The sequence below is a fragment of the Canis aureus genome, chromosome 10, assembly GCF_053574225.1.
Source record: "Canis aureus isolate CA01 chromosome 10, VMU_Caureus_v.1.0, whole genome shotgun sequence".
NCBI classification, from domain to species: Eukaryota; Metazoa; Chordata; class Mammalia; order Carnivora; family Canidae; genus Canis; species Canis aureus.
Window position 1 is genome coordinate 29,474,030 of NC_135620.1, and position 13,124 is coordinate 29,487,153.

Genomic DNA, 13,124 nt, shown 5'->3' on the forward strand with positions numbered 1-13,124 from the left:
AAAGAAAGCACAGAGAACGAGCAGAGGGAGAGGGAAAAGCAGGCTCCCTGCTGAACAGGGAGCCCTAAGCGGGTCTCGATCCCAGGAGTCTGAAATCATGAACTAAGCTGGAAGGAGATGCTTAATCAACTGAGCTACCCAGGCACCCCAATGATTGCATTTTAAAAGTATCTTTAGACTTAACTTCTTCAGGAATCAATCTCACATTGTCAGTTTTAGGTTCCAAGAAGCCTTAGAACTCCTTCTAATGGAGGCTCCAAAGGAGCTGATGGGAATCTAACAGTGCAGGGGAAGTCAGATGATATTTCTTAGCTGGTTTGTACTTCACTATCTCTATTCCTGATTATTTCCTTAGATTTTCTTTTTAAATGTACTTTGTGAAAGTAAGACTTATTACTCATCATGAATGCAAAATATTCCAATAATGTATTTTGCTTGGGATGTATATTTATACAACAGATGTGATCTAGCTAATTCTGTTTCCTTTTATGACAAGTACTTTGCACATCTGGAGAGTAAGCAGAGGTTAACCTGAAATACCTTGTATTTATCTTTATAAGGTATATGTGAGAATTGAGTGTGGTGGTTCTGTTTTTTAAACATTCATTTTAAAGAGTTCCCATTGATAGATAAATGGGTAAAGAAAATGACATGTATATATACAGATAGATACACACTGGAATTTCATATTCAGCTATAAAAAGAAGGAAATCCTGCCTTTTGCAACAACATAAATGGACCTTGAGAGCACTATACTAAGTGAACTAAATCAGAGGAAGACAAATACTGTATACTCTTTTTTATACGTGGACTCTTAAGAAACCACACTGAACTCATAGGAACAGAAAGTTGATTGGTGATCATGAATGGGGGGGGCACTGAGAGAAATAGGTAAAGGTGTTTAAGGATACAGACTTCCAGTTTTAAAATGAATACATTTTTGGGAATCTAACATATAGCCTAGTAACTATAGTTAGAAATACTCTACTGTATACTATACTTGAAAGTTGCTAAGATCTTTAAAGTTCTCACACCACACACACACACACACACACACACACACACAAAGTAAAAGAAACTATGTGAGATGATGGATGTGTTACCTAATTTTATTTTGGTAATCATTTTTCAATATATATACGTAAATCAAAACATCATGTTATACATTTTAAACTTACAATGTTATATGTCAGTTGTATTTCAATAATGCTAAGGGGGAAAAGGAGGCTATAATAGTAACTGTATCATAGAGTTAAGCATCAATAATTTAAATTTTGGAAGCAAAGACATTGTGGGGATTATTTCATCTAACATTAGACGGTAGTTGGTTTTGTCACTGTCAGGGTAACTGAGGATGTATGCAAGGTAGAATCAATGCTCACAGACCAGCTGTCTTTTCATTTACCAGTTCTAAAGAGGGACATTACTGGCCCCAACTGTTAATGATAGTTTTTAAGTAACCAGAGGGCAGACTTTGTCTCATTTACCTCTATAGCCCCCCTAAAGGGGGCTGGTGCAGTGTTGGATCATTTCTGAATGGGTGAAGCATAAAGTTAGAAGACTGTGATCACAGAGATATAGGGCCAGACCTTTATTTGTGACCTTCATGCTTCCACTGTTTCCAGAGTCTGGCTTCAGTCTCACTGTGTCTCATTTTGCTACTGTTTCTTTACTGTGTCCATTTGTATCAGTTAAAACAAGAAAAAAGAAGCCTTATTTTAGCTTCAATGGAATGTGTTGGGGAAGAGGTTAGTTACAAATTTTGGATTGTACCTTAATTTAGATTCTAGGATCCTGGCTCTATATCTAAATTCAAATGAAATGAAATAAAGAACCCCTCAAATACTGTCTATCCTGAGACTCATGTTTAAATCTCATCATTCTAACTAAATATCATTGCTTTGTGCCTATTTTCCTATTCAGTACTGCTAAGGTAAATAGATAAAACTAACTGAAAGCTATATTTGAGTTTATGACTTATAACCCAACTGTATTGGGTTATTTTATTTTCAGCTGTTTGTTTTCAACTTTTTTGTGGCTATTTACAAAATTGACTTTGGAGCAGTTTTTACTCTGTTACAGCATGACTTGAGAGCACATGCCAAGCATTACCAAGTTCTGATTTTAGGTGTAGACCATCAATACCCTAATTCTAGCATGTGTTTCTTTTTATTTTGATTTTTAATATGAATCTAATCACTTTTGACCTAAATTGCTATAGTTTTCTCTAATCTGCTTGTCAGTTTCCACTGTATAATGACTACATATTACTACTAATTAAAAATGCTAGTATTCTCACTGTAAAAATACAAAATTTGTATTGCTTTCTTTGAGATTTTTTTTTCCCACCATTTTCTTTTCTATTCCTACACTGAAAAAAATTTTTTGAATCTGTGTATTTCTGTGAAATACCTGAAATCTCCTTTAGGAATACACTTCTGATTGTGAAGAAAGATGTTAGATGTCTAGAGTGGGCTGATAACCTAAATGCTTACTATTATTCTAAAAATAAAAAATCCATGTGCTTCATATTATGTAGAGTTAAAATAGGATTTTCTATATTATCATCTGAAGAGTTTATAATATAGAATTCTAAAGAGTAAACAAATATAAGCAGTTTAAAGAGGTTAACAAGGAATATGGATAAGATTTTCTTTTCTTAAAATTTAAGGATAATGTAGCTATCTGGTGATTCTGTATAGGTAATTTGGATGTTTCTTCAGGGACCTCTCTGGGGATAGGGGCTGAGAAGTTTTGTTTTAGTGCCACAAGTGGTGGTGAAAACTACATGTAAGGATTGGTAATTTATCATGGAAAGTCACATCATGCTCATATTTATGACTTTGACAAATCGTAAGTTGCCAGTCTTGTGTCTTTGGTGGCATTAAACCTGTGCTTTAGTTTTACATTGTCAGGGTAAAAAATTTCAAATAAAGTGTGTATTATTTGTGCTATGTCTTACTAGGGAGCTTTTTTATTACTTTAATTATGGGTGGGTAGGGTAAACACAGTAGCTCACATACTTATAATCTAAACAAAATCTAAATTAAAGAAAGATTTAAAAGCATTATAATGAGAAGGAACTATTAGAGATTGTGTATCTAAGGTCTCTTCTGACCCTAAAATCCCTCGATTCTGTGTTGCCTTGTATTTCCATTTTGCTCTAATGATCTTTCCTTAAGAACTGGGAACCTTCCAGCATACTGAATTTATTGTGCACTTCTTAACCTAGTCAGAGGTGTTGAGTAACAGAAAAGTATAGGAATAGAAGTGGCATTGGTAATTATTGGCCAGATCTGTGTAGTTTTTATGAGCTAAAGAAAATTTTTAACAAACCGGTGACTTCAAGGCCTTACTATAACCATATCTATTTGCTGTTTGGGAATACATGAAAATATGCATTATCCTTTCTTTTTGTTTATTTCAGTATATCCTATTATACTTAATTTAAGATAATTTGTTTCAATATTTTTATTTGAAAGTAATCCAGCTTAGAAAAAAGTAGTTGTATATTATATTCTTGGGTGAACATTGCTATTGTATGAAGAGACAGATGTTGTAATGAAAAGTTATAAAAACAGACACTAGTGGTTGGAGTTTTCATTCTTTGTTATGAAATGCACAAACCAGGCAATTTCGCACATTTATTATCTATTCAACAGTGTTTATTATACTATATAGAATAATGAAGTTGTATTGTTTATGTGTAACATAACCTATCTATAATATAACATTTTTTTTGCCCCAGAATTGTTCCAGGAAATCAAAACCCAAACATGAAATATGTCTTCACATTTATTCACTATGCTCTTTGTTTTGCTTGTTTGTTTGTTTTTTTTAAATGGAGTAACAGATATGAGCAAGTTGTATCTTGATGATCATTTAGGATTTGCATTTCTTTTCCTCTTATGAAGAATGGAATATACAATTGCAATGATTAAAAATAAACATTTTTAAAAATTGCTTGACTGTAGGTAAGCCATAGCTATAGATTGGATGGTGGTTGCCATTCATGCCCTCTGAGACTGAACATAGCTATTTTATTTGACTTCTGAAGGAAAATGAGATCTTTTTCTAGAAGTTCTAGAAATTCCTGGGGTAGTGGTGTTTACAAAACTCACTCCCATGGTGTTGCTAAAACTTGTAGACTGAAGAATCTAAGCCATTGTTGGAGTGTATTTGTCTGAACTCCTGATCTTTGGAGTGTACCTTAGTTTACCTGTCAAGTCTTAGGTAAAAACGATTGACCTCTTAGAAATGGTAGTTCATCAGATCTTTGGGAAGAATGAGTGCCAACCCATGTAACTTTCTGTTTATTCTGCTGGATGATTGTTGGATGGGGGAAAGTGGTAGCCTTTGGTTCCCACATTGCATTGAGACTGGGTTCTATAGATGGAGGTGCATCTACATGAAGCAATGCTCACTTAGTTCTTTTTTTTTTCTTCTCATGTGTCAGTACTTTTAATGTTGTATACATCAAATTATAGTAAAAAGATGACTATAAACAACATGCAGCCCCTCTATTTTCATGAACAGCACAACAGATTACAGTAAACTGAGTTTATATTCCACCATCAAGTGTGGTTCTCCCATTAGTTCACTTTGTGACGGGTCATTAAGAATATCTTCGAATCCAATAGTCTCATCATTACCCCTTAAAATATCCAATGAAAGGTTTGAGCTTGGAAGAAATTGAAGACGCTGAACCTGCTGCACTGCCTTGAATTCCATTTGTAATTTTAGTGGAGCAAACAGACCCTGGATGTTTCTTAGTGTAGAAAAATTCATTTTACCTTGGTTGAGCTGGAAATTTTTTTCTGATAATTCAAGAGGATGACTGGGCAAAAAGTTCATTTTTCATACAAGGGAGAACTTTTCGAAGAAGATCATGCTGTTCAAAAGGTCCACTTGCTGAAAGTTCAGTAACTGGAATACTGTCCTTCAGCTGAGATCCAAGTCCTCTGGCATTCATCTTCACTTGCTCTGTGAATAGCCACTGGGCCCTATTACCATCAGCCGGCCCCGCCACTCACTTCTGTTTCCCCTAACTTAGTTCTGTTGAATCTCAATGTAGTGCTTTCCCTCTTTCTAGAATAGGAGTTCTCTTAGGCTAGAGATTATTAAAGAAAATTTGTGTGTTTAATGTTTGTAACCTTTACCACATAACACAACCCTTATTTCTCCCCTTCAATTCCCCAGATAAAAGTAATGGTACTGATAATAGATATTAGAAATTGCTCTTATTATGCTCTTTGAAGTCTTTTATTTTAGAAAAAGTAAAGTTTTATTTTTCAATTTTTGACCTACAAATTCAGAAAAACTATTGGTTTAAATGTAAACTAATATAAGCAGCACACAGCTTCTATAAAATGTAATACTGACAAGGACTAAAGAATTCTTCATCTCTGTCAGAAATCTCCTTTTACAGATAATGAACCAGGGTTCAAGAGAGTCTTTTACCCCCTGGATTGCCCCACAATATGGTAAGAGAGCCTGGATTCATGGCAGTACTCAGGCCTTCAGATTTCCAGGTCCAGACTCAGTTCCTTATTTTTAGAGTGAGAAAAAGGCTGAGCAACTGGCCAGTTTTTGAACAGTGTTTTTGAATGATACTTGTTCCCAGTGAAGGTTAATCCAGGACTAACTTTTCATATACTTACACTAGAATTAGTTACCTACTTAATGTAGGTTAGTTAGCATTACTGGGTGGTTGAGTAGAGCAGTTTCTTTACCCTTTCATATTTACTCTAGTTTCTGCCCAGAGGACCTTGCCCAGAACTGGATAATCTCCTGAATCCAATTTCCCAACTGACAACAGCATTGACATTTTTCTTTTACAAAGAGCTCTGAAGTGGCTTTGTAGATCAGAGCCATTGATTTTTAGATCAGATTGGCTTATGGCCTTGAGAGGTCATGGTGGCGCTGCTACTCCCCATGATGTATTTTATGCTGTATTTTTTTATTCCATGAGATACTGTTAAGACCAGGTGATGGGAGGCTGTCAGCCTGAAAGGCTGACTTTGATCCTTATATACAGTAAAACTAGTGGAAAGAGAAAGCTCTATTCTTGCTAAAGGCAGAGTGTTCACAAGTGGGTGGTGGCTGTTTGTAGCCAAATGGTTGCTAATGTAATTACTCTTCTCCATGGAGGTGTCCCTGTAAGCCACTAGCTGGCACCACAGTCTCCCATTTGAGAGGATACACTTGGGTTCACAATTACCTCTTGCCTCCTGAAGAGGCAGATTATTCTAAACAGGTGTGGACTTAAGCCTTGGCACACAAAGGCCAGGGTGGTAATAATTATTTTACTTTAACCAAACAGAACAGCACGTTTGAGGTTATCAATTATTCTGACAACATAGCTATGATGTGGAAGCCTTCCTGGTAGGGAACCGATTACAGACTAAAAAGTCACAAATCATTTTTTTCTGTACTTTCTTCTTCCTTTCAATAAACATCATTTTCTTCCCTCCCTCCACTTGGTAATGGAGAAAAAGAAAGAGAAGTCTACATAGCTTATTGTAAGTGGAACTATATTCATAAATAGCTTCTTGATTGAGAACAAATGCCTCATTAATCTTAAGTGCTTCAACCAGAGAGCACAAGTAAAGTCAGGAAGAATAATGACTGACATTATGGGGAGCATAACATACTGTACTACACACCAGGATGTGCATGCCCGGAGGTCACTGGGCTAGAAGGCACATCTCCGTAGCAATGAGGGAAGGGATCCTTAGGAAAGATGGAGGGGGAAAAGTGCAGTGTAGGCATTTCTCATGTGTAGCAAAAATTAATCCAGTGTCAGGATGAAGAAATCAAGTACTTTGCTATTTGTTGTAGGTCATGCTGGGAAGAAAGAATAAAGCTGCTGGGTTTTTATTTGAAAGCCAAATGTTGTACAGTTTTAACGAAGATATATATTCAAGTTGAAGTACTTTGCTCAGGTTCCTGGAAATATGATTATATAAACGCATTAAGTTTCATGTAGATGACCTCTGACCAGTCTTAAATTATAAAGACACTTCTTACCACTGAGCATGTACTTGGCTTGCTACCGGCTATCAGATAGGTGCCCTACAAATCTCAAAAAAAAAAATTTGTATTTGTGTCACCATTGCAATTAGAAAGATAAATCCAGGGAAAACTTTGAATTTGAAACAAGCGGAGTCTGTATGACTTTATATTTTTCTGTTACGTTCCATTGGTTCTGTGATGACATTTAAATAGTTGGAATATAGTAAGTGCACTCCCCCCCAGATGTCCACTTCCTAATCCCTGGAACCTATGAGTGTATTTGTCATATTGCATAAAAAACAGAATTATGGTAATAGGTGGAATTAAGGTTGCTAAGCAGGTGACCTCACGATATCCGAGTTTACCCAACACAGACAACAGGAGTCGTTGACTGTGGAAAAGGGTGGCAGAAGAGAAGGTCAGAGTGAGGTGGAGTGAGAAGCTCTTGACCTGATGTTGCAGGCTTTGCTAATGGAGGAGGGCCATGGAAAGGGCCTCCAGGCCACCCCTAACGGTTAGACGGGGCAAAGAAATGCCTTGTACGCGAGATCCTCCGGAAATGAATGACCCTTATGATAACCTTGATTTCAGCTAAATGAGACCCATTTTAGACTTCTGACCTGCTGAACTGTATAAATTTGTGTTATTTTAAGTCATTAAGTTTGAGATAATTTGTTATTGCAGTAATGAACTAATAGTGTTCAGTAGAACGACAGCCTTTGAAAGGGTAATTCATTTTGTGTTCACTCTTAACTGGCATTCCACTAGGTAGGTTACATTCTGATGTCCTTTCCCAGTCTGAGTCATCTTTCTCAGACTCTTTTTTTTTTTTAATATATATTTCTTATTTATTTATTTATGATAGACAGAGAGAGAGAGAGAGAGAGAGAGGCAGAGACACAGGAGGAGGGAGAAGCAGGCTGCATACAGGGAGCCCGACGTGGGACTCGATCCTGGGACTCCAGGATCGCACCCTGGGCCAAAGGCAGGCGCTAAACCGCTGAGCCACCCAGGGATCCCCTCAGACTCTTTTCTGTCTTACTAGCTCACACTCTCTAGTTCCTGGAATCTAGCAATCCTTTACCCTACTGTGACTCCTAGTATTGCTTCCAGCTTTTCAGGCTTTCCCTCCCCTCCTGCTCTTACTTCTGTTTTTAGCTACTATGTTTCCTTGCACAGGCTTTCAGTCTTCCACTTGCTGATTTTGTTATTCTCCCAAGGCACAACTCAACCTGCTAAATCCTTTTATCTAATCTGCTGTGCAACTGCAACCCCTGTTGCTGAATATGGCTGTGGAGAAACACCCACCATGCAGCAGATTGCTCTTGCTTTCAATCTGTAACTATTGATGTGTCCTTGGTGGTGCCAATAATTCATGTTTCCTCCCCATCATGCATTCCCTCCACCACTGTCCAGGTTGACTGTTTCATACCTGTGTCACTTGAAGCTTCCCATCTTCTCTCCTCCATTCTTAATCTCACTTTGTGAATTCACTTCATATTTCACAGAGCAATAGGAAGCCATCTGTGAAGATCTGCAAGTTCCCACCTCCATCCTATCTACTATATCTCTGCTCCTACCTACACAGATTCATAGTTCCAATGATTCATCCCTTTCTTTCCCATACCAGCAGGGTTCTCCTCTCTAGGTGATTTTCACGATCATCTAAATAAGCTGCTACTTCTTCCATTTTCAAATAAACCAAAAAACCCTCTCTGGATCCTTCTCCACAGATCCACTCTATTTCTCCATGCCCCTATGTATAGTAGCATTCCTTAAAAGACTTGTCTTTATTCATTCATGTGTTTATTCTTCTCTCCAGTTCTTCTTTCCAACTTCTCTCTTAGACTTATTCTAGTCACAGGCTTTGCCTACATTGTTGTAGAAATTTATGTTCCTCTAGCTGTCAGTTGACTACTGCCTCCTCTTTGAAGCACTGTCTTCTCTCGGCTCCCAGGACCCTGCACACTCCTGGTTTTCTTCTTCCTTTACCAATTACTTCTTTTCATTCCCCAGACCTCAAAACATGGGCCTCTTCTTTTCCACTGACTTCTTTCTTGGTAATCTCATCTTGTCATGGCTTTGATGCTTTTAAGCAGCAATTAGTCATTGGTGGCCTGCATGTTTCAATGTCTAGCTCAGCCTCTCCCCGAAGATGCAGAGCACTATGGCCAACTTCATGAGCATTGTTTCTTTTCACGTGCCTGATAGATAGCTTCAGTTTACCTTGTCCCAGACCAAATTAAAGATCTTCTTCTACAGGTGTCCTGTTTCTAGGCCTTCTCACTGCTGAAGTAAAAAACTCTAGGGTTAGATTTGATGCTTTTCTTCTCATACCCACATCTAACAGTGAATTCTATCTTTGCTACTTTTAAAATGATTTGGAATTCTGGTCACTTTTTAATTGCCCCTGCTTATGTTACCCAGACTAATCTCATTAACTCTTTCCTGGATTATGGCAGTAGCAAACTTCTCTTTTTGTTTGTACCTTTTTTTTTTTTTAAGATTTTTTTAATAATAAATTTATTTTTTATTGGTGTTCAATTTGCCAACATACAGAATAACACCCAATGCTCATCCCGTCAAGTGCCCCCTCAGTGCCCGTCACCCATTCACCTCCACCCTCCACCCCTTCCACCACCCCTAGTTCGTTTCCCAGAGTTAGGAGTCTTTATGTTCTGTCTCTCTTTCTGATATTTCCCACACATTTCTTCTCCCTTCCCTTATATTCCCTTTCACTATTATTTGTATTCCCCAAATGAATGAGAACATATAATGTTTGTCCTTCTCCGACTGACTTACTTCACTCAGCATAATACCCTCCAGTTCCATCCACGTTGAAGCAGATGGTGGGTATTTGTAATTTCTAATGGCTGAGTAATATTCCATTGTATACATAAACCACATCTTTTTTATCCATTCATCTTTCGATGGACACTGAGGCTCCTTCCACAGTTTAGCTATTGTGGCCATTGCTGCTATAAACATTGGGGTGCAGGTGTCCCGGCGTTTCATTGCATCTGTATCTTTGGGGTAAATCCCCAACAGTGCAATTTCTGGGTCGTAGGGCAGGTCTATTTTTAACTGTTTGAGGAACCTCCACACAGTTTTCCAGAGTGGCTGCACCAGTTCACATTCCCACCAACAGTGTAAGAGGGTTCCCTTTTCTCTGCATCCTCTCCAACATTTGTTGTTTCCTGCCTTGTTAATTTTCCCCATTCTCACTGGTGTGAGGTGGTATCTCATTGTGGTTTTGATTTGTATTTCCCTGATGGCAGGTGATGCAGAGCATTTTCTCATGTGCGTGTTGGCCATGTCTATGTCTTCCTCTGTGAGATTTCTGTTCGTGTCTTTTGCCCATTTCATGATTGGATTGTTTGTTTCTTTGCTGTTGAGTTTAAGAAGTTCTTTATAGATCTTGGAAACTAGCCCTTTATCTGATAGGTCATTTGCAAATATTTTCTCCCATTCTGTAGGTTGTCTTTTAGTTTTGTTGACCGTATCCTTTGCTGTGCAAAAGCTTCTTATCTTATCCCAATAGTTCATTTTTGCTTTTGTTTCTTTTGCCTTCGTGGATGTATCTTGCAAGAAGTTATTGTGGCTGAGTTCAAAAAGGGTGTTGCCTGTGTTCTCCTCTATGATTTTGATGGAATCTTGTCTCACATTTAGATCTTTCATCCATTTTGAGTTTATCTTTGTGTATGGTGCAAGAGAGTGGTCTAGTTTCATTCTCCTGCATGTGGATGTCCAATTTTCCCAGCACCATTTATTGAAGAGACTGTCTTTCTTCCAATGGATAGTCTTTCCTCCTTTATCGAATATTAGTTGCCCATAAAGTTGAGGGTCCACTTCTGGGTTCTCTATTCTGTTCCATTGATCTATGTGTCTGTTTTTGTGCCAGTACCACACTGTCTTGATGTTACCCAGGGCAATTTACACGTTTAACGCAATCCCTATCAAAATACCATGGACTTTCTTCAGAGAGTTAGAACAAATTATTTTAAGATTTGTGTGGAATCAGAAAAGATCCCGAATAGCCAGGGGAATTTTAAAAAAGAAAACCATATCTGGGGGCATCACAATGCCAGATTTCAGGTTGTACTACAAAGCTTTTTTAAGATTTTTTTTTTTTAAATTTTTATTTATTTATGATAGTCACAGAGAGAGAGAGAGAGAGAGAGAGGCAGAGACACAGTCAGAGGGAGAAGCAGGCTCCATGCACCGGGAGCCCGATGTGGGATTCGATCCCGGGTCTCCAGGATCGCGCCCTGGGCCAAAGGCAGGCGCCAAACCGCTGCGCCACCCAGGGATCCCTTTTTTAAGATTTTTTATTTCAATTCTAGTATATGGTTAACATGCAGTGTTCTATTAGTTTCATGTGTTCGATTTAGTGACTTAACAATTTTATACATTACTTAGCATTCATCACAAGTGCACTCCTTAATCCCCATCACCTATTCACCCATCTCCCTAACAGCCTCCCCTCTGGTAATCATCAGTTTTCTATAGTTAAGTGTCTGGTTGTTGGTTTGTCTCTTTCTCTTCTCCCACCCCCTGCTTTGTTCATTTGTTTTGTTTCTTAAATTCTACATATGAATGAAATCATATGGTATCTTTCTCTGACTGACTTATTTTGCTTAGCATTCTTTACTTCTGCTCTTGGACCTTTATCATCCACTGTCAACACAACCATGGGAATGATCCAGTTCAAATGTAGGTCAGATTATGTCCTTGCTGTGCTCAAACTTTACAAGGCCTTGCTGTCTCAGTCAGAATAAAGTTGTTGCCTTTTTTCATGGCCTTTTCATGCCTTATCAGTTATTACTCTTAAATTTCTGATCGCCCTTTCTTTTCGAAAAGGCCAGAATCTGCTGGCATCACCTTTCCCTGGATGATTTCATGGTCCACTCCTATAGATAGCACTAGGCATCCTCTGCCATCTAAATAATCTACTGTTTTAGTTTGTCTGCTGTCCCAGCAGAAGGTAAGTTCATTGAAGATGGGATCTTTGTCATTCACTGCTTGTTGCCCAGTGCCTGGAATGGGATGATTAACCAATATTTGTTGAGTGAATGTGTGTTTTTACTGACAGTACAAAATTGATGTGGGCATTTAAATTGGAGAATTCACTTGCTAGTGTGAAATTCTTTGGAGCCTGTGGAATTTCCATTCAAAAGATAACTCCAGAAAACCTGTTACTCAGTTTCCTAATCACTCAGAATTCATGCCAGCCCTGTCCTTATATGGGATCCTGTCCTCTCCTCAGCCCTGATAAATGACCACATCTCCAGAGATGGTTCTTCCATGTTTTGTTGATCAGCATTTTGTAAGTAGCTTTCTGTTAATGTGATTAATTACTCTTTGTTTTCCCAGTTCAGACAGTCCTATTTTATGGTTTTGCATTTCTGTTATGAACATGTCAGATAAATAAGGGTGTGGGAGGTACTTCAATTTTGTAATTTTTCTATAGAACTGAAAATGGCTTTAATGGCACTTACGGATATGTCAGCTAAAATGAGAGCTTCTTATAAGGCAGTTTGAGAATGTTGGTATTGACATTTCTTTAACTGATGTTTTATAGAAGAGCCATTGGAACATGATTTCCCTCCTGCGAATAATGAACAACTGCAGTAGCTGTATTTTAACAATGTCCTTCTCACAATTGTTGTTAATGTTGTGTCAGCACTTTGATTATACACACTCTTTCCATGGTTTAATAACTGAGCTGTAAATAAATCATTCCACGTTGTAAATTGGTATACTTGCTATTCATTGCAGTGGTGATTTTTTTTATGAAATCAAATTTTAAAAATACTTGGTAATGCAGAAGGGGATCTTGTGAATGGTATTAGGTGAGGAAAAGGGACCTAATCAGGAAAGGTGCAATGTTCAATATATGGTCTAATTCATACTTTTTCATTCAGCTTTTAGCTACCCTGGGTTGGCGGGGGTAAGGCGGCATCAAGGACTAAGTACAACAGAATGGCTCCTTTAATGCTATACTTGGTAGAAAGGAATAAGAGCTGTCTTATAGAGTAATCATGTGACAGGCATTGTAGTATTTGTTTTGTTTTAGGAGACATTGGTTCACTAGCAATAAATATATCTAA

The 13,124-nt window shown here is 37.8% G+C and overlaps 1 protein-coding gene and 1 pseudogene across 8 annotated transcripts in view; one reads left to right on the forward strand and one right to left on the reverse strand.

Moving 5' to 3' along the window:
• KDM4C (lysine demethylase 4C) overlaps positions 1 to 13,124 on the forward strand; it is a 413,529-nt gene that overhangs the window by 268,982 nt on the left and 131,423 nt on the right. The window lies entirely within an intron of this gene.
• On the reverse strand, positions 4,429 to 5,038 carry LOC144321632 (proteasome maturation protein pseudogene; annotated as a pseudogene).